The sequence below is a fragment of the Sorex fumeus genome, unplaced genomic scaffold (genome assembly GCF_029834395.1).
Source record: "Sorex fumeus unplaced genomic scaffold, SorFum_2.1 ptg000054l, whole genome shotgun sequence".
NCBI lineage: Eukaryota > Metazoa > Chordata > Mammalia > Eulipotyphla > Soricidae > Sorex > Sorex fumeus.
In genome coordinates this window covers 42,572,302-42,599,300 of record NW_026606111.1, presented here as the reverse complement: position 1 = coordinate 42,599,300, position 26,999 = coordinate 42,572,302, and the positions used below count along the sequence as shown (strand labels likewise).

General features: G+C 36.0%; 1 protein-coding gene and 1 pseudogene across 2 annotated transcripts in view; one reads left to right on the top strand and one right to left on the bottom strand.

The window, feature by feature from the left end:
• The window catches only part of NKAIN2 (sodium/potassium transporting ATPase interacting 2), an 838,713-nt gene that overhangs the window by 661,518 nt on the left and 150,196 nt on the right, over positions 1–26,999 (bottom strand). The gene's annotated exons all lie outside the window — the stretch shown is intronic.
• LOC130033905 (uncharacterized) lies at positions 10,463–10,657 on the top strand (annotated as a pseudogene).

Here is a 26,999-nt window from a genome sequence, read left to right as displayed (position 1 = left end):
AAAAGATAAATGCTTTTTATACATCATACCAAATAAAAGTGATGCTTATTTAAGAAGTATTTATATTCTTGTCATCTCCTTCTTCAAAATAACTTCATATAATTGAAAATAACTTCGTATAATTGAAATCCAAGCACAAAATTTGTAAGTCTACAAATGTACCTCATGGTGTCTCACTAATAAAAATTAAAAAAAAAAACTAAAAAAAAAAAAACAAAATAAATAACTTCAACCTGTGACATCATTGACTCACTCCCTATTATTCATAGATAGGCAGCATTCTCAGCTCATATTCAGTGTTGTAAACCCTTGAATTTTCATCTATGGCATAAAAACGGTGAGATCTCAGTTCAAGAACCGATTAAGAGACACAGTTTTCTTCAACATAATGTATACAATCACATGACACCATGCTACAGGGACTGAATATCAGACAGCAAGTAAGAAGGCAGAGATTTGAAATATGAAAGGGATTAGAATTAACGGAAATTCTCTGTCACTGGCTCTAAAGATGGGGGCGCCTTCATGACAGGGAATGCAAGTTTGCTCTCAAAGTTGTGAGCTGCTCCACAGTGAGAAAGCAATGGAATACAGCCTTATATGTTGTCCTGCAAGATGGACCTGGGCAATTAGAGGTTCATCACCACCACTCTTTCACAGAATATGTATATTTTATTTGGAATCCATTTTACAGAAGTTAGCCAAAGATATCTCCTGTGAGAGTAAGTCCATAAATAAAATTTTAACATTGAAGAGGGTGAGTGGATAATGGTTCGGAAAAGTACCTGTGTTATGACTATCAAATACAAAGTCTCTTCATTAAGTTACTTTGGTTATTCAAATTGACAGTTGTCAAAATGGAGTGATGTGTCTTTTCTCTGTAATTCCTGGAAGTGGCAGGATAGTGTGGGAAATGTTTGGTAGGGGTTGTGGGGGGACTGCTTCAAATTTCACTTGGGTTATGACCCAACACCCTGGAAAACAGCCAGAAAGTAAACAAAATCCTCATCCCAGTAATTACCAGAAAACTGACTCAAAGAAGACCCTAGTTCCAGTTGGCAATGTAATGTACCTAATAGTGATTTTAGCACTAAATAAACCCTCTACAATCCGCCTAATCTGACTACCTACAGAACTCTGTGCAAATAAACAGATGTTCCAAGTTACTAAACATATGGTAACTTACTAGCACTCATGCATTCTATAGATCATAGGTAAATTCCAAAGCCTCTGAGAAATCTACAGGGTCACAATCCACTATGTCTAACCAACACGATATGTCTACTAATCTACTTCTTTTTCACTCTACACTGTGAATCAAAGAATATTACAGTTTAGGAAAAGAAAAACAAACTTATGTGTTGGAAACTTAGACTAAAAGTGATAATATCTATGACACAAGATCTGAAATTCAATGTCTCTACTTTTTATATCTTTCCTTCTTATTGAACAACTGAACCATGTACCTTTCTTATATATTTTCCTGTGACTGTAATATATTCGTGATGAGATAGAGGTATCACTGTATCACTGTCATCCTGTTGCTCGTCGATTTACTCGTGTGGGTACCAGGACTTCTTGAGATTTTAGCAGCCTCTCCTTACTCGTCCAGGGTGTTGGGTCATAACCCAAGTGAAATTTGAAGCAGTCCCCCCACAACCCCTACCAAACATTTCCCACACCATCCTGCCACTTCCAGGAATTACAGAGAAAAGACACATCACTCCATTTTGACAATTGTCAATTTGAATAACCAAAGTAACTTAATGAAGAGACTTTGTATTTGATAGTCATAACACAAGTACTTTTCTGAACCATTATCCACTCACCCTCTTACATATATACGTGTGTGTATATATATATACACACATATATATGTATATATATATATATATATAATTTGTTGTCTACTGTCTGAACCCCATTAAATATAGTGTGGTAATTATGGAAAGTGGGTAGAAGTGTCATGATGTGTCTGCACGAAGCGGAAGTGCGATCTAGAAAGCGGCCTGAAGTGTGGCGGTGGTTGGGTAGTGGAGGTTAGCTGCCAGGGCAGGGTCCCTTGATAGAGATATTATCATTTCAAGTATGACAGAACTGATAATCTTAGATTTAAAAATGTAAGATTTAAGTTTATGTTTAATATACTTGATGATTAATAATCTAAAATATTGCTCATATTTGAGAGACAAAGTCAAGTCTCTTCAAAAATTTCCATCTTCACTACATATATTGTAACATCTTCCAAGTTATATCCAAGATAAACTACTATGATGGGTGCAGCATACCATATGCGATATCAGGGAACAAACCTGATCAACTTCATACAGGCACCCTAACCACTGTAGTATCATTGCAGTCCCCACCACTATGACTTCTGATTCAATGAATATTGAGTTGTTTCATTCGTAGCTCATAACTTAGTTCTTAAGAATTATTTCTAAGTTGTATCTCTTGAGTTGAATGCCAACTTTATTACATACTGAAGGTGATAATAACCAAACCTCTTCCAAAGTAGTCATTTTTCAATCTCAGAAACACATAATAACACAAAAGCACTGAAACAGATGCTACCTGGCTCATAATTATAGATAAAGATTTAATTCACTTGAAATATGTTTAGAACTTAAGCACCAAAAATTATTTTTAACTCTCTCCTTAGGATTATAACAAATTTTAGGTTAAAAGCCACTGGGCTAGAGTTGGTTTAAATCTTTGAAATGGATTAATGGGATTATTAGCTAGACAGGCTACAACAGGAAAGGAAGCACCACAAGAGACCATGAGGTCATACTTCTGCCCCAATATATCTGGGCAGCTATAGCAAAAGAATAGCTGAAAGTCTACTTAACATGATGTGTGTATGCTGAAACAACTTTTATGTGACTTTACAAACAAGTCTTATTTTACTGTATCTAATTCTACTATTTGTGTATGGGGGGAGTCTTGATGGTGATTCGGCCTGATGGTTCACTGTCCAATGTCCTCCCATTGTTCAACAATTTGCTCAAGCGTGCCCAGTAACTTGTGAGACTTGTTGTTACTGTGTTTGGCATATCGAATACGTCCCGGGTAGTTACCTGTGGGTATCACAGTTCCAAAGCTCTAATTCAGGGCCTTGAGCATGCAAGGTGTATATTCCAAAACTTGAGGTGTATCACATAAGCCAGGAGTCTAATAATGAAAGATTTGTACATTTTATGTTTCTATTTCAATCATTTAAAAATGTATCTCCCTCTTGTAAAAATCATTGTTGCATCACCCCCTTTCAATTCACCTTGATATGTGTAATTATTTTGTTTTAGTCTTTGACAAATTTTTTTCTCAATTCATATATTTTAGTTTCTCTATCCTTTACAAAGTCTTTAATTTTTCCTCTTATAATTTTAGTTTCTTATTGAAAGGAAAGAACATTCATTTACAAAAAATAGAAATTTAAAACGTAGAAAGTAAATCTCCCCATATAATAACAACCTCAATGTAAACTCTTCCTTATATATCATAATCCCTTCATGTCTAACTGTTCAGTCTATAGAATATATTAAAATCTCCCTGGACACGAAGGTTTCTCAGACGCAATTTCTTCTGCCTAAAATAGGTATTTCATGGATAAGTCTTCCTTCTCTTTCTGATTTCAAGTAAAATACAATTTTTCAAAGAATGCTTTCCTGGACCTCTAAATTAGAAATTTTCATCCATTTTTCATTCTTTTCACCCTCAAACTCACCAATATAAGTCTATTTTCATTAACTGAGATATATATATTTTTTGCCATTATGTTATATGATTCGTGAATAAAAGGGACTCAGTAAATACTGAATGAAAAAACATTGACAACAAAGTAGTATCTACATACTATAAAATTTGGATATGTAAATATATTAAGTGGAATCACAGATGTATGTGGTTTATTATAATGTAATAGTACATTCTGAAGTTCTCTAGGTCAGTATTTATTGTTAAGTCATACGTAATTTGTTAACCATAAAATTCTAATTTTAATACTCTGTTTACCAATAATTCCAATAATGGATATTCTCAGGGCTGGAGTGATAGCACAGTGGTAGGGTGTTTGCCTTGAGCACAGCCAGCCCAGCTGAGCCGGGTTTGATTCCTCCACCCCTCTCAGAGAGCCCGGCAAGCTACTGAGAGTATCTCACCAGCATGGCAAAAGCCTGGCAATCTACCTGTGATGTATTTGATATGCCAAACACAGTAACAACAAATCTCAAAATGAAGACGTTACTGGACCCGCTCGAGCAAATTGATGAACAATGGGAGGACAGTTTATCAATTAATGTGTTCTTTAGTTTTACATGGAGGGAGGGGGCTGTCTCTTAAGAGACAATATGCAATGCTAGAGATAAAATCACATCGGGCCACATATAAGGAAAATGTCTTAACCCCTTGACTAAATCTCTGGCACTGTAATGCAGATTTTACTTCCTCCAAGTGGAACTTATAATGTAATCAATATCCAACTACATATATCTGTGCTTACTTGTACAATTATTTATTTAGAGTCTTTCAGGCAGGATCATTGAATCAAAACACTCATAATTTTATTTTCATATATTTTCCATATTTTCCTCTATTAAGTTTTCTTTCCAATATACACATCTGTATACAGTGTCAATGGTTATATTTTCATTCCACTTATTTGATGTTATATTTATTTGCTGACATATCACTCATTTTATCTTAGTACATGCATCAACTGCTACAAATCATTGAATAGTGGCAAAAGTGATTTACTTCACAAGACCTGAGAGGAAAATTGCTTTATATGTAAAGCTTAAATTTTTAACACACTTATCAAATGGAAAATAATTAAATAGAACTAACAGATTTCCTAAGAAAAAGGATCTGCTTTCCTTAACTGGAACAAGTTAGTGGAAAAACAAGACTGAATCTAAGATCATTTTCTATGTGTAGGACATAAACAGTTTCAGAAGTACATGTACAAATTAGTAATAAGAGATTATCTCCAATAATTTTCTCATATAACATTTTAGGGCAGTTCTGCCTTTCAGAATGCATAGATTATATTTGTATTTAATATAATTATTTAAATTCTGAATTGCCTACCTTTTAATTCATTTTCTAAAGTTTTAAAAAGACTTATAGGAACATATAAGAATCCATAATAATGAAAAATAGAAAATTTATGGTGATAACAATATTTCTCAAAACAGCAATGACAAGTTGATATTTATTTTAATATCCACTTGAAAAAAAGGATATTGTAGGGAAAATATGAATTCATCCTTATTTCTGAATAGTGCAGAATTTTTTTAAATCAAGAACTGCATAAAATTTCCAGAGTTTAATTTACAATATATATACCTTAAATATTAAAGTCAATAGAAAGCTTTCTATAACAACCCTAATTTCTTTGAGGATATGAAATACTAAGTGACATTTAGTTTATATCAAATAACCTATTAATTGCTAATAAGAAATGAGAACATAGTAGGAGAATACAAAGCATTAGGAAATAATAGAGACCCCTACTTCTTATTTCGGGAACACAGGGCACTTGGGAGACCCCCAGTTTATTCCAAAGTAGCACTGTAGCACTGTTCTCCCGTTGTTCATCGATTTGCTCAAGTGGGCCCAGTAACGTCTTCATTGTGAGACTTGTTGTTACTGTGTTTGGCATATCGAATACATCACGGAGTAGCTTGCCAGTAGCTTGTCAGGCTTTGCCGTGCGGGTGAGATACTCTCAGTAGCTTGCCAGGCTCTCCGAGAGGGGCGAGGAATCAAACTTGGCTTGGCCAGGCAGGCCACGTGCAAGGCAAATGCCCTACCACTGTGCTGTTTCTCAGGCCCAAAGTAGCCACTGCTAAAACTCCTTTAAAAGGAAACCATAGTTCTACGCAAACCATCAGGATAGTGGAGTCAGAAGAAACAAGTTTGAAACCAGATTAAAGTCAGATAAATGTTGAGAAACACTAGTCTAAACCCCATTTAGATAATGTAAATTAATGTGGTGGTCCCAAAACAATTGGTAACAGTAAAAGATTTCTGAAAACAAGGATAAAAATTTAACCCAAAAGCAATCACATAACGAATCCAAGGTGTTTCTGGCAGCATTTGCCCTACTGCATTTCTCCAGTCAAACAAAGTGGTGATGAAATTTTTTTAATTTATTGTTTTGTTGGCCCACACCTGGCTGTGCTCAGGGATTACTCCTGCAGGGAGTTGGAGGTGATATATGGTGCTTGGGGTCATTCCATCTGTACTATTTACTAGTCTGAATTTAAAAATTATAATTTAAAAAAAATGGTGCAGATCTCTTCCTCCCTCTCTTTCCCTTTCCCTTTCCCCCTCTGTTTCTCTGTCTCTGTCTCTCTGTCTCTCTGTCTCTCTGTCTCTCTGTCTCTCTCTCTCTCTCTCTCCATCCGCACACAGAGTTCCAGCTAATCCATCTGTCCTAGTCATGTCTTTCCCAGTGATAGGGGTCCCCAGCCTTGCCAGGCAGACTGTTCATTCCAGACATAGCTGCGGTGATATCGAGTTCTTTCAACTCCTTGCTGGACATCTCAATAAGAAAATCCCAAAGGCATTTCAAAATCAATCTGTCCAAATTCAAAATCATTTTATCCCCTGCTGCAAAACTGTTATTTTTCCTCAACTGCTCCTGTCATAGTTAACAGTCTTATAACTTCTAAGCTAGAGCTTCTGGCTCTGACTTTGATCCACTTGCTCCCTCACTCCCAAAGCCAGGAATATCACAGGCTCTGAGTAACAATATGTAAAAGAAAAAGAAAACCAAGGGAAAACTAGAGGAAAGCAGAAAGGAAAGAGAGGGGGAAAGAGAAATCAAGTGGAAAAAGCGAGATTTGACTTTGTGGTTACATTGAGTCCAAATTCAGTGTTTCTAATATATTTCAATTTTTAGGACTCTTAGACAAGAGCTTTTTTGAAATAACGGGTTTATTAAAATAGGTTCTAGCTTATCTCCTGTCACCTTCCCACTACCGCCTTCTTTCTCAACTGTTATCATTATTACTCATGTTTAAAAGGTTAATTTTCTTTAAGGTGAAGATTTACAATTGCTATGTATATCACTTATACTATAAATAGGGATTAAAATTGTTATCTCAAATGGATTATTTGTTTTTGATAATACATCCAGTAGTGTCCAGCCAACTACTCCTGAGTCTGTGCTCAGGAGTCAGTCCTCATAGGGCTGAGAGGACCATGCAGCACCAGAGATTGAAACAAATTAAAAAATATATATATTTGTTTTGTTTGTGTTTTGGGCTATCATGGATGATGTTCAAGGACTATTCCAATGTGGTGTTTGGGTATCACTTCTGATAATGCTTGGTGTATTACGACATGCTGAAGATTAAATGCACATTCCCTGCATGCAAAGTAGACCTTTTAGCCAATTGGTCCAGAATAGTTACAAAATTTGATAAATACTACCCTAGTAAGACATATTGAGCTGCTTCCTCTAAAAATGTCCCTTGTCTATTCTCCTTCTTCTGAATCTATCTCCCTCACAATTTCTTTTACATAAGACCCTTAGGAAAATTATGTTGTTTATAATCAACCCTTTCTTGTAGTGAGTAGTCTCTCAATACTCACTATTTTCTTATAAATTAAATTAAATAGGTTTGATAATAATTCTTGCATTTAATAAAATTTTATTCTCCAACAGGTTTTATTTTCTGACTTAAGATATGCTGAAATTGAAAGAAACGGCAGAAATATCTTTTAGAAGAAATATATTACATGCATAAACACAAAAGAGTAATTTTTCTCTCTGGAGGACATAGAGAATATTTTATTTTCCATATTTGACAAAGACAAATAACTATAACCAAATAGTGGCCAGCATCAATGCCTAAATTGCTTAAAATAAGACAAAAGTAAACCAAGTAGCACCCTCAGAAGTACAAGTCTCAGAGGGGAAATGTCTTATTTTTCCTAAGCAGACATGTTAATTAAATGGTCAGTATTCTTCTAAGTATGCCACAAACTAAATGACACCATTCCTTAAGGCTGGTTAAATTGCTCATATGAATGAAAAAATTTGTATCTGTCAGGAGACCAAGTAAACACTCTTCGATGTTTTTGTCACATTAAATGAATCATCAGAACAGTATTACACAGGTAATTAGCAACAGGAAAAATGATTTAATTAGATGCATATAGACAAATTACATGCCAGTCAGTTCTAAAGAAAAATAGGATAGTGTCTGGGATATTCATTCTGTGTTAAAGAATCTTGGAGATCAAAGAGAAGGGAGGAGAAAATGTCACCTAAAAAAATGGGGTGAGTTCATCTCTGAATGGAAAAAATATATATGAATGTTCCCGTTCACCAGTGAGCTTATACTCTGATGCTACTTCTCCCCAAAGTGCATTCTTCTTGATCTTCAAAAGGAGATTAGAGAATGACTTTTTCATAAGAACAAAGGCAAGGACAATAACTTCTCAACCTGAACAACCTTCATTGCTCTTAACCTGCATGTCTAAGCAAGAGCGAGGATTTTCTCTCAAAGTCTACATTGCTTCATCTTATCTCCACTTGTCCAAATCAAGGTGAAATTTCTTAGAAGACACCTAGCTGAGCATAGAAGAAAGTCCAGCTGATCTTTTCAGAAAAATGAAGTACATGTATATATAACATTGAGTGTTCTTTGTCTTTACAAAACTGTCACCTGCCCCACAAGTAGGAGGAGGGTGTATGATTGGGGGTATACTGTGGTTTTGGGGGGTGGTTTTGGGCACTGGTGAAGGTATGGTTGTTTCATTGTATGAACGAGACTTAAACCCGAAAGCTTTGTAATTGCTTTCACGGTGAAAAAAATGAAGAAAAAAAATAAGTGGAGTTCATGCCCAATTCAATCAGCTAATCAGTTGCTGAATAAATAGCAGTACTCCTAAATAAAAAAAAAACTGTACCCCATTCACTTGACATTAAAGACTTGTATGCACAGAGATATATACAGGAAAGGACAAGCAATAAAGATAAATTTAGGGAGACTCCATTTTATCCAACGCATTTTTTTTATTCCATTCTTGTATCTCAGTTGAGCCTTCAAAACGTCTACAGAGGCACCAGAAGTCCTATAGAGAACAAGAATTCACTAAGCACAAGACATAAATAATTATAAATTACCAACTAGATCACTGAAAAACCTTTGAGACTCGAAGATGACATCCATTTTAGTATTCAAATCTTGTTTGGAAGTTAACTCTGCTTCTGGAATGGCAGAATGCCTTCAGTTTTGTAATTTGAACATGGAATTACTCTTGGGCATTAGTGACACGGTATAAACTGCTGGCATTTACAGAGTACTTAGCAGTGATACCAGTAAATCAAGACGACATTTCAGCAATACTGAGGTTTAAAACCTCTACCTCACTCACACTCTGCCCTAGCCATTAGAAATATATAATTGAAATCTTAATTCTCACTGACTTAGGCAGAGTCAAGCCACTTCAGGAAACACAAATGCTATCTGACGTCCATGACCTTTTTGATTGAAATAACTTGTCACTGTTACAAAATGTCCCATCCATATTTCATTAGCAGTTTCACAGCCTCTAATCTTCAAAAAGAACAATGTCCCCCACCCCAACCAATTGAATTTACTTTTAAGGTGTTATTAGAATAACAAAGTATTTATCTCTAAGTTATTATTATCAAAAGTATTCTGATTTCTATGAAGAAATGTATAAAAAAAACTTGACTGCAATTATCAAAGCATCTCCAAGTGTACAAAAAGCTTAAATAAAATGAAATTCAAAAAATGTTCCAGAGTCTCAAAAGCTCTCTGGACATAAAAGTACTCACAAAACTAATTAGACCAATCACTGTCTAATATTGGTATCATAATGTTGACTAACAATTCCGTAGATGCTGGAAATAATAGACTAGCATTTATTGGGCTTGATGGGCATAGAAAAGAGAAAGAAAAGGAGCTATTTTCTTTGCTAAGTTGCATCATCTTGCCCTCAATGCCCATTTAAATCAGAGTGAGTTCAGAGGAGTTAAGGAGACAACAAAAACTAAAATGTTCTAATAAAGTACCTCTTGAAGTTAACTAAATCTTCCAAAAAGGAAGGGGCAATGTGGAATATAACTCAGCCCAGAGCACATATAAAAAGCAAAACAATTTTTAATGATTTTATTTGTAAAATAATTTTTTAGTTTATCTTCTTAAAGTTGAGCCAAAGAACCAGAGAGAATTTGTTTTTGAACATCAGATGACACAAACACTTGCCTGGATTCTGGCATCATTTACTGTGTAAAAGAACTAAATGTTTTCAAATATTGTACAATACTGGTGAAGCCCACAATGCCTTAGGGTCAGAATGCAGTAAAGTTGATCATCCATAACTATACTATGCTTAAACATTAAAATGTATAACAACATCCATGACACAAATTGCACTGAAAAATTGGAGCTCAGTCATTGGATAATAAATGTCATTGAAAGACTATACTTCAAGGTATTGTTCCTATAGCATGTTACTAGAGAAGTCTCTCTAATCTTGTAGAGCACCAGAAACCATGAGAAGGAGGCAGAGCATCCTCTCCTGAGCATGACGCCGGTTTTCATATTGCATCTGCAATTGTCTTTTACCACTGATGACCATTCTTTGGAAGAGGGAGAGGTAATTACCTCTGACCATCACTGGGTGTGACCCCAAAACAAACAAACATAAACAGTTTTTCGGAGGATGACCAATGATTTTCCCATCCCAATACGATAGTTTTAATCAGTCACATACATATACATTGTGATCAAGTTTTAGAAATAAAATATATCATCTTTGAAAAATCAGCCAATTCACAAATATTTCAATTTAAGTCAATAGGCTTAACAAAATTTTAATTTACTGACAAAACATTTTGCTTGTAGAAAATCAATCCTTTGAGAATAGCATTTTATATATTTATGTACGTAAAATGTGTTTACTCATTCATATATTAACGCAGACAGATTTGAACTTAGAAATTAAAAACCTAAAAAAGTTCACTGTTACTCTTTGTTACATTTTTAATTAAAATGCTAAATAATGTATTCATTTCCTGAAGACTTTGATAAAGAGAAGTTGTCTATTTAACACAATAATTAGTATGGTTGGTTAGGACTAGCATTCACTATTGTGCTTTAATTCCATTGGTATCATATTAACAACTATTAATTGAAAACTCTAATATTTTGCCATAAAGTATGAGATTTAATGCACAACTCCAAAAATAATTCAAAGTTGTAAATTTTAATGTTTCTATAGTTTGGAAAGTCCAACAGGCTACCTTATGGATATGATCATATATAAAAAATCAGCAGAATACAACTGAATCGAAACAAGTAAATTCAATAACTTATTTTCTAATTATATAATAAGTTAAGCTTAAAAATGTTTAAAGTTTAGGGAAAAGTGGGTTTGACAATGTAAAAGAATAATCACTGTCACTGTCCTCCCATTGTTCATTGATTTGCTCGACTAGGCCCAGCAATGTCTCCAGTATGAGACCTGTTGTTACTGTGTTTGCCATATCAAATACGTCAGGGGTAGCTTGCCATGCTTTGCCGTGCAGGCAAGATACTCTCGGTAGTTTGCCGGGCTCTCTGAGAGGGGTGAAGGAGTCGAACTCGGGTTGGCCATGTTGGCCGCTTGCAAGGCAAACACCCTACCTGCTGTGCTATCGCTCCAGCCCAAAAAAGAATAATAATTATTAGAAATAAAAGGTATCATTTAATTGAAAGACATATTTTATTTCCATATAGTATAACCTGGGACTCTGCACCAGGCTGCTTTCACTCAGGGTGGCCCAGAGGGGGTGGGCGAGAACCCTCCCTGCCTGAAGGGACCCAGCCCCAACAGCCGATCTCCAGTACCCAACCACTGCCACGGTCCAGGCCACTTTCTGGATGCTGGGGACGAGTCACATGCAGGAGTGAAGTCCCATGGAACCCAGGTAATGCTGAAATTAGTGACCTTGGACTCTGGACTCAACTGGACTCAGGAGCAGAGATCCTCTGCATGCTTTTCCCAGTCTCTGATGAGCCAGGGTCACACCCATAAGCCACACCCTGCTGGCACCAGATAATCTCCTCATTGATCACCCTCCAGAACTCAGGCTGCTCCTCCCAGATGGGAGTATAAATTTTGGCCCAGATAACCATGCACCGGACTCCGCACCAGGATGTTTTCACTGGAGGCACCCCAGAGGGGGACGGGCAAAAGCCCTCCCTGCCCCAAGGGACCCAGCCAGGGGTGCTGACCTCCACTACCAATCCGCCACCATGCTCCAGGCCGTTTTCCAGACCATGTGGCCAGAAAGCAACCATGTGACACATCATAAGACACTTCCTACCCATTTTCCATAATTACCACACAATGTTTGATAGAGTTCAGACACGAGGCAACAAATCATAGTGAGATATATATGTGTGTGTGTGTGTGAGTATATATATATATATATATATATATATATATATATATATATATATATTTATATTTATATGCCTCTCGGAGAACCCAGCAATTTACCGAGAGTATCCCACCTGCATGGGCAGAGCCTGGAAAGCTCCCTGTGGCCGTATTCAATATTCCAAAACCAGCAACTATAACAGTCTTGACCCTGAAAGAGCTTCAAATAGAGACATCACTGGTGCCTGCTTGAGTAAACTGACAAACAACGGGATGACAGTGATATACAGCGATAATATAATCTAGCATTGCAAGTTCCTCTTGAGAGATATGAGCCATAAACTTTAAGTTTTCTACAATGTATTGTTAACTGTGAAGTCTGTAAGTTTGTCTAAATTCTAATATACTTTCAAATATGAAGATGCCCTCATTGAAGAAAGTTAAGAAACAAGGAGGAATACTGATTCAAATAATAGTAAATATATATGAGTAATACATACTTTTTCTATAGATTCAGATGTCTATAATCTAAATTTAGGACAAATGCCTGCATGATCCATTGTTTATTCTTTTGTAACTGCCAATGGATGTCTAAAATGCAAACATGACCAGGATTATAGATGAATGATTTTTGGGTATTTATAAATTAATAGCTAGGGCAGGGTGTTGGAGAAGATATACAGGTAATTAGCAAGAAAATAAGACTTGCATGTAAATTAGCATATTTCTCCAAAATGAGATATATCTCACAACTCCAATACTGAGCCTTTCTTTCAACATTCATTTAATTGTAACCTTTACATTACTATCCTTGAAATCCTGAACAAGCTTCATCTCTTCTCAATTTTTGAAATAACAGAAACCTGACTCTTATGATTCTGTCAATATTAACATCCAAACACAATTATGAAAGGAGTATTAATAAATAAGATCCACATTTTTTATTATTCTAAACTTAAGAAACTCAGACCAATATAATTTGGTGGATTGAGGATACTAAATTGTATCATTTTTCTGGCCACTTTCTTATTGATTCCCTAAATATCAGAAACTGAAATGCACTGTAATAACACTAAAATAATCACTGTGACCATCCTCCAATTGATCATCGATTTGCTTGAGCAGTCACCAGTAACATCTCACAACAAACTGGGAGACTTGTTACTGTTTTTGGCATACTGAATACATCACGGGTAGCTTGCCAGGTTTTGCCTTGCGGGCAAGATACTCTCAGAAGCTTGCCAGGCTCTCCAAGAGGGGTGGAGGAATCAAACCTGGGTCGGCCGCATGCAAGGCAGACACCCTACCCCCTGTGCTATCGCTCCAGCCCACACTAAAATAACAGAAGAGGAAAGAAATCACAATGTTATATATTTTCTATGCTGTAATTTTTAACTTGTTCATCTTGTTGAAAACTAAGCTTCAAAATATGCTTATAAGATAAAGAGCATCCCAACACTCCTTTTTCTTTTTTCTGAAGTGTTGCACAACTGTAAATGCTCCAAGTTTACCACTAGCTGGGTGCCCAGGGGTCATTTCTTTCGGTGCTCAGGGCAATATACCATGCCAGGTGTTAAACAAGTTTCAATCACGTGCAAGATAAGCACCTCCTCTATGGCCTTGCATCCTAGTTCTTGGACATTTTTAAATATATGGGATGTGATGATTCATTTTAAAGGTCAACATAGGCTAGCTCTTTAAGCCTGTATTTTCCCTTTAGTATGTATCGCACTTGCTTGGTTCCAATCTGGAAAGGACTACATTCTCTCTTGAACATGCATTTTCCTTTTATCTTTCCTCTTACATCTTAGTGAGAAAATTTCATTCAATGAAAAAGTATTGCTTAAGTAATAAATAATATATGTCTACACAAAGGGTATTTGGAAGATTCACACCCAGCAGTGCTCTGGAAATAATCTTAACTCTGTTCACCTGTCACCACCAGGGGTGCTCAGGACATCATGTGATACCTGCATGAAAAACATTCACTCAGTTCATTGAGCTACTTCTCTAAACTCCAAAGGGTATTTCTGAATGGGATTAATACATAAATCCATGAACTTTCATAAATGCAAATCATTCTCCAAGATGTGGGCAGGCCTTAGCCAAAGAGGTGAAGGACTGAATAAAAGATTAGCTTGAACTGGCAAGAGTAAATTGCCAGTGCAACTGTAATTTACTTCATCATGGTCTATCCTGGGTCTCAGTCTCCCAGTCCTTACTTTGACCTTTCCAGAACCTTAAAGAGCAATATTCATAAAAAATCTTTATCAATATCATTTATATATACAGACACATTGTTTTCATTAAACATGCATAGATACTACTGGGTTGTTTTTATGAAGAACTCTAATAAGTTATATATGAAGCAATAATTAAAAATATTCTATAGAAATATTTTTAAATCTATAATTTACATGAATACACTAGGGAGAGCCTTCCTTATAGGTGGAATATCTCATATCCAGTACCTTTTCAAAGATATTGTAATTTTATATCATAAACCAATTTCTTTTCTGTATGCTACTTCTAAGAAGGGCATTATTTTATTTTGTGCAATCCATTTAACTTTATAGAAAGAATACCTAATCAGTAGTTGGATGTTCTCCCGATTACTGGAAATGAGGTGTTTGCAAATCATGTTAATGACTTTATTTTCTGCTCTTACTCTTAAAGTTTTCCACTTTCTTTTGCTTAATAACCAAATATAATCCAAAGTGAGGAAATTAATGCATTCATGTCCAGCAAATTAATTATTTAATGATGGGTAGCTGCAGAGGTCAAGCACTCTAACATTTAATTATTATAAGCAGGATGAATGCTTTATCTCCTCTTACCTTCTGCAGGACACACTCTCTGAAGAGCAAGACAAAATGTTAACAAGCAGTGTGCAGGCAATGAACTTAGTCCTTCCTAAGTTTTATTAGAATTTTCTGTTAAAAATTAGGAATATAATATTGACCATAATAATAATCCCTCTTAGAAGGCCCCCATTGCCACACTCTAGTTCAATTGCTTAATCTCACCTCTGAGTCAGGTGACCTTTCCTTGGCAGGAACTGATTATTCTGAAAAGTACATTTTTCAATTCAATAACCAATCTTTTGCCTACACAAGCAGAAAATTTCTGAACTGATGTACCAGTGAAAGAAGTCACATTTACCATTGGGTTTTCTCTTTTCTTAGTCACAGAATTTGATATTTATATGTGTGTAGAGACTGATTTCCTTAGACAACATCACTATCTCTGTGAAATACACTAAAAGAAGATGTCAAGAAGAACCGTGTTAATTTTTAATTTACTTGAGTAGATATTACTTGGTGCAAACAGTTTTAATGTAAAGGAACAAGAAACAGAAAGGAGCTGATAAAGCCTTCTACTATTCTTACTTCAAAGTTTTATCCAAAAAAGACTGTCCACTCAACTTTTTCTCATATTTCAGAAAAAAATAATTTTTTTAGAATTAGAGTCTTACTAATTTTGGAAGTTCTAATGGCAGCTGTAGAAGATCCAAACCAATTTTTTGTGTGAATTCTGTAATGCTTCATAAAATACCTATTCAATTTTCTTTCTTTATTAGGATGTTCTCATTCTGATCTAATAACATTCTTTATAGATGAATGGATAGGTATTACAGATTCATTTTCATCATTTATATGAAAGCTTTTCCACTTACACTTTTCTTCTTAAAATGAAAAAGTTTCATGATTTCACACATAACATCAACTTTTCCATCAATTTTTTCCCTAATATTCCTTTTTTAAAAAATAGGTTTTGAAGACTTCTTGAAATAATACATTTGGGAGGCCTAAGAAATCTCTTGAAACTTTGAGTAATGAAGGTTCTGTACTTTAAAACTTCTTCTAAAGGGCTGGAGCAGCAGTACAGCAGATAGGGCATTTGCCTTCCACATTGCCAAGCTGGGTTCAATTCCCAGCATCCAATATGGTCCCCTGAGCACCAGCAGGAGTAATTCCTGAGTGCCTGAGTGCAAAGCCAGGAGTAACCCCAGTGTATTTCCAGGTGTGACCCAAAAAGAAAGAAAAAAGTCTTCTTCAAAAGTTTTGGATAATATAATAGTAGAATTCACAAATATGATTACTCATGTTCTGTGAATAAAAGCCCTGGCTTATGAATTATAAATACATTTGATTGCCTTGAGCAGTCCCCAGTAATATCTCCTTCATCCTAGCCCTGAGATTTTTAAGAAAGTGCTATATTCAAGACTCTTTAGGAGAATGAGACCCATCATTCTTACTGGTATTTGGCATATTGGGTACGCCACGAGGAGTTTGCCAGACTCTGTTGTGTGGGCAGGTTACATTCAGTAGCCTGCCAGTTTGTCCAAAGTAGGAATGAGATAATAAGATGTCATAATAAGATGTTGCGCGGCCACAAATGCAGCCGCAAATGCAGCCGCGCGGTTCCAGGAGCTGGTTTTTATAGTCTCTGAGGCTTGGCTTATGAATGATAAAGCCCTGGCTTATGAATTATAAATACATTTAGGAATCCAGAAATCAAATTATATTCATACTAAGGGGTTAAAGTATATTTTTTACCCTTGAATTTGAAGTTTAATGATTCTTCAATCTGAATCACCCCTAGATACCAGATAAATTTTCTTATTAATGCCCATACACATACAGGGAACCAGGCCAGTTCTGAAACATACAGAAGAAAATATAGAATACATGACTGGATAATAAAGGTGTGATATATTTACACAATGAATTTCTATGTAGCTACAAGGAAGGGTGGAATCATGCAATTCATTGCAACATGGATGGAACTGGATGGAATATTTTAAGCAAAGTCAGAAAAAGAAGAATACTGGGCAACGTCACTTAAGGTTTTATTCCATTGTAAAACTCCATACTATGCCATATTAATTTGTGAGTTGAATATGTTCTTCCAATTAATTTACTGTCGTCAATTCATTTTATCTATTTTGTAGCAGACACTAGAGGCTCTCAAGCTAAACATTTTAGCAGTATTTTCTCTACTACCAAGCATGGAAAGCAAATTTCCCCATCTTTTGCTTCATTTATATCTAGTGGAACCCAAGTCAAATTAATAAATCATTTAAACATTGGAAGCTATCTGCAGTGTGGATTCTGATTAATTTTCACCTTCTGTAGACATAGGCTAAAGCTTTTTATGCAATTTTCTATTTCCCATTACCTTTGGAATTTTGGCTCAATATCTGGAACTCTTACAGACAAGTAGAAACTAACAGAATTTTCAAGAAATGCCCAGATTCTGCCTTTGATATTACTGAGTTAGTGCAACTATGAACTCATGTAGATGCACATAAATGTGTGCCAGGCTGCTTATTAGGAAAAGAAAAAAAGTCAATCTCTACCATTAAGAATGTTCTGCTTATCTGCAGATGAGTGCTCTGCTATTCCAAATCCAATTCTTCAAAATTTCACTTCATATATGTTTTTTTTTTAATTTCAATAGACCTATTTCTTTAACTCTGCCTCTGTTTCTTATAAAACTGCATGAATTATGCCAATTGAAAATTGCAGTGGGTACATAAGTATTAAATGCAGGGAGTATTTGTGAGGATTGAGAAATAGCACAGGGATTTTGCATGCAGTCAAAGCCAGTTAAATTCTTGGACCACTTATGGTCCCAGAACACAACAGTAAGTGATCTCTGAGCACAGAGCAAGGTGTAAGCCTTGAGCACCACTGAATATAACACCTCTCCCCATTCCAAAAAAGGCAAAGATTTTATAGGAACAGGGCCTATGACTACATGTGATGGCAATACAATCTATTCTTAAATTGATTTTCAGAATCTACTAAGTTCAAGATTAATACCTGAGAGAAGGAGGAGACTTAAAGAAGAGTGAAATTAGCATTCTCCTTATAGAGTCCATGCCATGGTAGGAGGAAAAAGATAGTCTGGCACTCCACCAAATGTGAGTACCTTTACAGATGAACATGTAAGTCCTCTGTCTTTGAGAGGATGAAAGCTCAGTTCTGCCTGGAGCAACCTACACCTCACCGAGTATTTAACTGTTGAGTTGCTTTTTAATGGTAAACAGAAATTTGCAAGGCAAACAATGGCATGTTCCAGAAAGAAAGGACATCCTAAGCAAAGTCAAGAAGACCCATGCAGTTTTGAAATTGATCATATTTATTACAGGGATATGAGTAATGAAGCCAAAAATAGAGTTTGTGCTGGGCAACAAGGGCACAATCTAGAGGAAGCCACCATGCAATTCCAGAGGCATTAACAGATGAAACATCTTAAGCGGGCACACGCATGCATGCACACACACACACACACACACACAAACACACACACACACACAATCACTAAATGGCCCAAGAAGGTATATTTAAATTGTGTTAAAGTGAAGTAAAACTAAATATGTTTATATTTATCCTCTTGGTATAGAGTAACATGTTTACTGATCAGCTAACTGTCTACTCCAGAGTTAACCATTTCGTTTTTAAGTTATCCACTCAGCCCCAAGGTGGAATCATCTAGATCTCTGTAAGTAATTATGCCACCTAACTCCGAAGCTTGCAGATGTGATGAACTGGAGGACATAAGTGAATGAAGCTTCCCAACCCCAATATTCTTCCCCTCATTCTTAGAGTCACATGCTTACTTTCTTATTATCATGCTCGGTTTTTCTTTCTCACTCTTCTCTCAGTGGTTGTACTGAGAACACATTTGGAAACAAAAGGTTGGGGAGAATTCCAACAGGTGCAATTAATGTCAAGTGCTCCTGCAAGTGGCATTGCTTTCCCGCTGGCTCCTCCACCTGCTGCCTTTTCTGGCTGCCTTCTTAATGCTGTGTCCATCTGCTGCAAATGTGCATCCAGCATTCATCATTTTGCATCCTGAGAGGCACCTGAACCCTCTTCTCTTCTTAAGTGAGTCCTCAGAGCATCACTTTAGAGATACAATTAGTTAAGTGTTGTGATGCCATAGAGGGTAAGCATGCTGGTTCCTTGCAGTGCTTTCAATATCTCAAGCTGGTTTGCTCATATTCAGGAAGTTGAGTCCATAAAAAAGAAAAAAAACCAAATCTTATGTTCTGTTAATAAGTAGAAAGAATGTTAATTATCTCTAAATATATGTGCATTTTTGTGTTAAAAACTGACAAGTATTCTGTATAATTCATACATTATATGAGTATAAAATTTGTGAATTCCCTTTATTGTATTGGAGAGGTTTGAAGAGAGAAACAGAGAAGGAGAGAGGACCTTGAGGTTTTTTTTACATGGTGCTTAATACTAGGTCATGACTCAAGAACCTTTTTAAAGGCCCATGATTCATGTGGACATTTAGGTGGAGATGAAAAGCCACAGTTAAGATTCTCCCAGCACCATTCCGATCAAGAGTACTTCAAAAATGAATGATGACATAAAAACCTGAAATTACCGATAAGGGGAGGAAACACAAAATACAGAGTAGCAGTGTAAAAAAAAGGGTAAGCTTCAAGTTTCTTAATGGCATTTTTCCAGGGCTTCGTGGGGTTCAAGCAGAATGCCCAGTAATCTCAGTTATATAGTATAAAGAGAATAATCAGAGAGACTACTCATATCCATAAATGATGATAATGTGCTTTATCCTCTGAGGAGTGACTGCTATATCAGAAGAAACACAGAGTTCCAATGATATAGAACATTTGAACGTGTAAAGACAGAAGCATCTACTTGTGCCCTGCCAGTGGAGTCCAAACTAGCAGAATATCTAGATCAGAAAACTATATGAGAGAAATCATGAGGAATGTACCCAGTGCAAAACCCCCTCACACTTCAGGTATATTCAAGAAAAGTTGTGTTGACTGGATAAATTAGCTGGACAAATACCTTTGACAATTTTTTAAAAGGGGAGTATAAGAAACACTTAATAATAACCCTTTCTCCAAACCCAAAGCATATATTTTCCATGATTTTGGACAAGAGCATTTAATATATTTATACAAATTATGTCCTTAATATTTTCATAGTTTACAATTATGATTGTTAAAATAACAATTAAAGTAAATTTTTTTTTACTAAAAATTCCATGATCTTTGGAACTATGCCTCAGACTTTCACTAAAGAATTTCTAAAATCCATTAGCTGGCATATGAGAAGAAAATAATTAAGTAAAAAGCAGCCTTCAGTGTTAGTTTTCATTTTGGCATTCTAAAGATGATGAACTTGAGGCTGAGTTATGTGCCTTACTCAACCATGTTTGGGCTTTTGGCCAACTGAATGAACTGTGATGCCTTAATTCTTTTGATACTATGAGCTTTTCCTAGATATTTACCCAGGAAATTTTACTATTTATAAATTCTTTTGCTTGAATAATTCAGTCAATCTCAACTTCGATCTAATTAGCAAACTAATGAACTCACAATACATCATCATTTTATGCTACCTACAAATGGATTACACAGATGACCCCCTTGCCTGGGAGAAGCTAACCCTGGAGTACCTGTGGGAGGCAGGTGAGCCAAATACCCACCAAACGAAGGCTCAGGCAGCAGCTCCCATTCCCACCATTACAGTTATGATAAGGGCTCAACGCCACAGATTCAGGAATACTCTCTGCAGAGACACCAAAAGGGTAGCCCCATCCCTGTTCCCATTCTTCCGGAAGCCCCAGCAGCCAGGCCCACCTCCCTGTGCCAAATGGCTTGTTGTTGACTCTTTGGCCCAGACCATAGATCTGGAAATGTATGAACCCTGCAGCTGCAACACCTCCTGAAGCAACAAAAAGCATAATAAATTCTTAGACAAGGACTTATCAACCTTGCAATCAGATATAACAGTGTTCACATAAATTAATTTTGAGATCTATTGATATTAATATTGTAACTCTGTTATCCAATCAATTTTCATCCTAGAATCATAGCAACAATTGCTGCTTGTTTACATTAAATTATTTTGCATTTAATAATTTTTTTAAAAAAAGAAAAGAAAATATACCTGGCCAGAAAGCTATGAGGAACTTGAATAACTAGCACCTGGATTTTACATGTTGCCTAGGGCACCTATCCAAACTAGATTGGAAAGACAGTGAAAATTAAAATTCAACTTTTTGTCTTTTCAGAGTGGAAAGTAAAGAGACAATAGGCATGACAAGCAAATAGTAAATAAAGAGTCGGGGCTGGAGAGCAACCAATGGGAAGCCCTCACTTACTTACTTAGGTTTGATTCCCCAGATCCATGTGGTCCCTTGGGTCCACCAGTAGTGATCACTTGAGCACAGAGTCAGGAGTAAACCCTAAGCACTCCTGCGTGTGCGCCCCCCCCCGAAAAAAAACTAAACAAAAAGCAGAGGAACACAACTTTATTCTCAAGATTCTTCTAGTCAGAATTCCCTGAGTCAAGCTGACAAAGGGAGTGTTAACCAAAAAAAAATATATATATATGTATATATACATATATATATACAATATATATCTGTATATATATATATACACATATATATGTATATGGGCTGGAGCGATAGCACAGCGGTAGGGCGTTTTCCTTGCACGCAGCCAACATGGCCGACACAAGTTCAATCCCTCTGCCCCTCTCGGAGAGCCCAGCAAGCTACCGAGAGTATCTCGCCCGCAGGGCAGAGCCTGGCAAGCTACCCGTGACGTATTCAATATGCCAAACACAGTAACAACAAAGTCTCACACTGGAGACGTTACTGGGCCCGCTCGAGCAAATCAATGAACAACGGGAGGACAGTGACAGTGATATATATGTATATATATATATATATATATATACACACACACATATATTTGATAACCTCTCAATACCTATATTGCAAATTATAATGCCCACAAGGAAAGAGAGAGTGAAAGAGAAAGAAGAAAATAGAGGCAGGCTGGGAGTGCTGGATGGTGGGGAGGGGGATATTGAGGGGGGACACTGTGATAGCTTTTCTGATAGCTTACTTTGGTGAAGACATGGATGTTGGACCACCGTAGGACTGAAAACCAATTATGAACAAACAGTAAAAAAGACAGAAAAGAAGAGATGCACTGAAGAAGAAAAAAATGCTTTGATCTGATGGTATTTTGAGGTAGTTAATTACAGTACAAAACCAAAAAAAGGAATATACTTAAATTTGATACCATTTTCTTGAAAGTTTAAGTCACATAGAAGACCCATGATTATCCCCGGACATGTAAGCTTTCATAGATCCTGCCCCAGAGTGGCAACAACCACAATCAAGATAAAGAAGGTGGGGTGGAACTTAAGAATTTATAGAAACTTAGGTCTACCCTCTGCTTAAAATCTCTCAATAAAATATGCCAGCATTTCAGCATGTAAGAATGTTTGATTATCTCTACGTAATTAGACTGTTTCATTTTAAACCATTATCACAAGTCAGATTTGAGGACAGATTAAATAAAAGATGCCAAAACAAATTATTATGTAAAATAAAAAAGGGAAAACTTCCTATCTATTTGAGAAAAGAAGATACATATCATGAACAAAACGGTTTTGAAATCTTGCCTCAAATGGCAGAGTATATTTTAATGAAAGGAGAGGATACTTTCAAATACAAGTAACTCAATGAAAAATAGTAAGTTTGCTATTATAAGGAAGTATTAAATTAAATGTAATCTACTTTGGTTTAAAAATTAAATTAAAATTAAATGTAATCGTACTTTGGTTTGATCATGTAATATGACTGAAGGAGAAAACAGATTTACTAATTTACTAGATTTACTAATTAAATCTAGTAAAACTAGAGGATGTCTAATAAAAGGCAGCAGGAAGAGCAAGAGATGAATGGGCAGCTACATAAGAACAATGAAATGCTTATTTTCTAAATTTTAAGCTACTAGAACAAAAAAGGTAAAACTTGAATGCAGAGATGATTTTCAAATAAATAAAACAAAACTGATGTAGGTAATTTCTATTTCACACCACAATGCATTCCTGAAAATCGCACCATAAAACAGCTTGTATTTTCCCTTAGGAGTAATTTTGTAATTGGTTATTATGTTCCTGAGCAAGACTCCGTTTTTCAAATAAATCAAAGATATGATCAACAATTGCCATAAAGGCAAAGACAGAACAATGTTTGGTCTGTATAATAGTTTAAAATATCATCATTATATTCCAGTACTATAAAATGGGCATAAATGAAGAATACAAGTTGATTATACCAGGAACCCAAAAGCACTATAAACTGTATATTCTACACATAATATTATAATTGTGCAGTGTCATAAATTTTGCCTATCTAAAAATAAATACACTGGATACAATAAAGATAATCTCAATATTTAATCAAAACATTGAGTCATTTCTTAGAATATAGATGAAATATTTCTCTAAAACTAAAATTTAAAATTTAGCATACAGCAGCAAATTTCCTTGAATATCTGCTTTCTCTTATTTCATGCCTCAATCATTCATTTAAGTAGCTAGTGTACAATGTTTACTCTGTTGCAGGTTCTCTGATAAGCATTCTATAAAGGTAAAGGTAAAGGCCCTCCCGTTGATCGTCGATTTGCTCGAGCGGGCCCAGTAACATCTCCATTGGAGACTTTGTTGTTACTGTGTCTGGCATATCGAATACTCTCGGTAGCTTGCCGGGCTCTCCGAGAGGGGCGGAGGAATCGAACTCGGGTCGGCCATGTTGGCCACTTGTAAGGCGAACGCCCTACCGCTGTGCTATCACTCCAGCCTAGAAATTATTCTAGAAGGAATAATTTATTTCATTCTCAATATAAAACTGCAATATTGAAGCAACTTATTATGCTTGTCTTATAACAAACACATGAGGTAACTTGCATAATATCAAAGAATTTGTAATTAAACCCAGTAACACTCTTCTGAACCACTGCTTTTTTAAAAATTATATTTTAGGGGCTGGAGCGATAGAACAGCGGGTAGGGCATTTGCCTTGCATGCAGCCAACATGGCCAACCCAGGTTCGATTCCCAGCATCCCATATGGTCCCCCAAGCACCGCCAGGAGTAATTCCTGAGTGCATGAGCCAGGAGTAACCCCTGAGCATCGCCGGGTGTGACCCAAAAAGAAAAAAAAAATTATATTTTAGCTGAGATTAGTTTGCATGAGTAGGTTTTTTTTTTGTTTTTTTTTGTTTGTTTTTTTTGCTTTTTGGGTCATAAGGATGGGATTGGGTATTGAGACAAGTGATAAATTAGTTCTGTTAAACAGGACAGTTTACTACCATATTCACTGTGTCTTGTAACTAATTTGTAAATAAAGCTGAAAATTTTCTGTATGATTTTTCCTTCTAACTACAGATGTTTAACACAAACACTATAACAACTGTCATCCCGTTGTTCATCAGTTTGCTTGAGCGGGTACCAGTAACGTCTCCATTGTGAGACTTGTTACCGTTTTTTTGGCATATCAAATATGAACAATATTATATAATTTAAGAACTTGTAGGAAAAGGAATTTGTTTCCAGTTATTAAAATTGTGTCTGTATTGCTGACCTTAAAAAATAGCCATTCCACAAAAAAAATTGTCATTTCACAAACAGAAAGGAGCAGTGATCATTTTTAGTTCAAACCATCATTTCCTCAATACATTAGTCATAAAAATAATGTTTTAATCATTGTGTGACTGAAACTCAAATAAGAAAGCTATGTAACACTAAAAAAAGTTGTATACAAGTTACCAATATCATTAATATCCTGGCAAGTTAATATGGCCCAATTGCTGACAAAGGAAAAAGTATATATAAGATTTGTATTTACCTGTGCCTTCATGTTTTAAACATTTCAAAATGTTTAAAAGGGAAGTCAAATAAAACAGCATTATGCTCAAAAATACCAATAATAATATGCTGGCAACTGGGCTCTGATTGTTCACATTTCTTTTAAAGTGTTTCTAGTCATGAGCACGTGACCTTCAAACCAGGTTGATTACAGTCCAAAAAAAGTATTTATTGAATCACAAATAATAGCAGAATTCAACAAGAAAGGTTTTATGGACAGTTTCGTGACATTTTTGTTGTTACAGAAAATAAAACACAGGAGAGAACTGTACATTTGTGGATTTTTTTTCTGAAGCTTTGTCTTCTTTATTATAATGTCACTTCCAGATTTACGTCTTGGATCCCTGAGATTAAAAGTTCCAACTGCACTCTACATTTCTTAAGGAGCGGAAGGGCATGCTCATACCCCTCTTTGCACCTGCCATAAATGTGCCCCTAATGTGATCAGTGCAGTGCCTGGAAGACATCCAAGCTGGTTGATGCCACTTATGACAATTTTTGTTTCACTTTTGAGATATGAAATAGAGTCGATGACACATCAATGTCTTGACTGCAAAAGACATCAAAATTATCATGTAGTTTATTACCTCCTGTAAAGAACAAAGGCTATCATAAATTATGTGCTTCTACTTACTATAGAGGTCAGAACTTTCATCTAGAAACTGGGTCTAAAGAATATTTTTTATAGTTGAAGGCCTGGCATGTAGTGAGGGTCTCACACCATACAGGGTTTTAACCTTAAATGTTGGAATCCAAATCTAATTAATACAACTGTCACATACCTGTAGACGGAGGTAGGATCAGAGGAGAACATATAGAGGAGCCATAGAGGAGAGGAGAAAATCTACTAAAATTCTGCCTTCTGACTAGGAATCAGAGCCAGAATGATAGTAAGCAGGCAAGGTACTTGCCTTACATGCAGCTGACCCCTGGGTCCATCCTCAACACCTCATATCCTCATAGTGATTGCTGAATGAAGAGCCAGGAATAAGCCCTGAGCACCACTGGGTTTGATCTCTTCCCCCAAAAAGGTCAGGAATAAACCCTGAGCACAGCAAAGTGTGGCACTCAAACAAAACCAAAAAGATCATGGCAGTTGAACATATGCACAAAGACGTCCTTTCAGGATTAAGTCAAAAAATATGCACCTGGAGCACGGCCATCTTCTTCCTTTATCATACCCAGCTGAGCAATTTCAAGAAATGCTTTTCTGGATAGAATAGTGTCTTCCCAGAAAAAGCTTTCTGAATTTCCTAGATAACAAATATAACAGAATTCAAAAGGCCCTATAAGGACTTACTATGAGTTTTCCAGCTGTTGGAAAAGTGAACCTAAAACCTCTCTTTCAAATGTTTCAGGTCAGGCAATATTTGGGAATACAATAGCTATCAGTAAGGGAAGACATACTATCAGCAGTATCCTTTTTGCTCCTAAAAATATATCCAGTATTATGACACATTGTATTTCACAAATTATTTTTTCCTTCCAGAGTTAACCAAACCTAACTATACCTGCATCATTAACCTATTTGCTAATTAATCAAAATAGACTGTTTTCTGAGAAAAATTCTATAAGCTTAAATGCAAAAAGATTTAATATAATACATACATTCTAATTTTATTATATCTTAGTCTCTTTATTTTCATATAATTTTTTTGGTTTTTTTGGGTCACACCCAGCAATGCTCAGGGGTTATCCTGGCTCTGCACTCAGGAGTTACTACTGGTGGTGCTCAGGAGACCATAAGGGATGCTGGGAATCGAACCCGGGTCAGCCGTGTGCAAGGCAAATGCCCTACCCGCTGTGCTATCTCTCCAGCCCCAATTTTCATATAATTTTAAGGAAAAAATGATGTTTTTTAG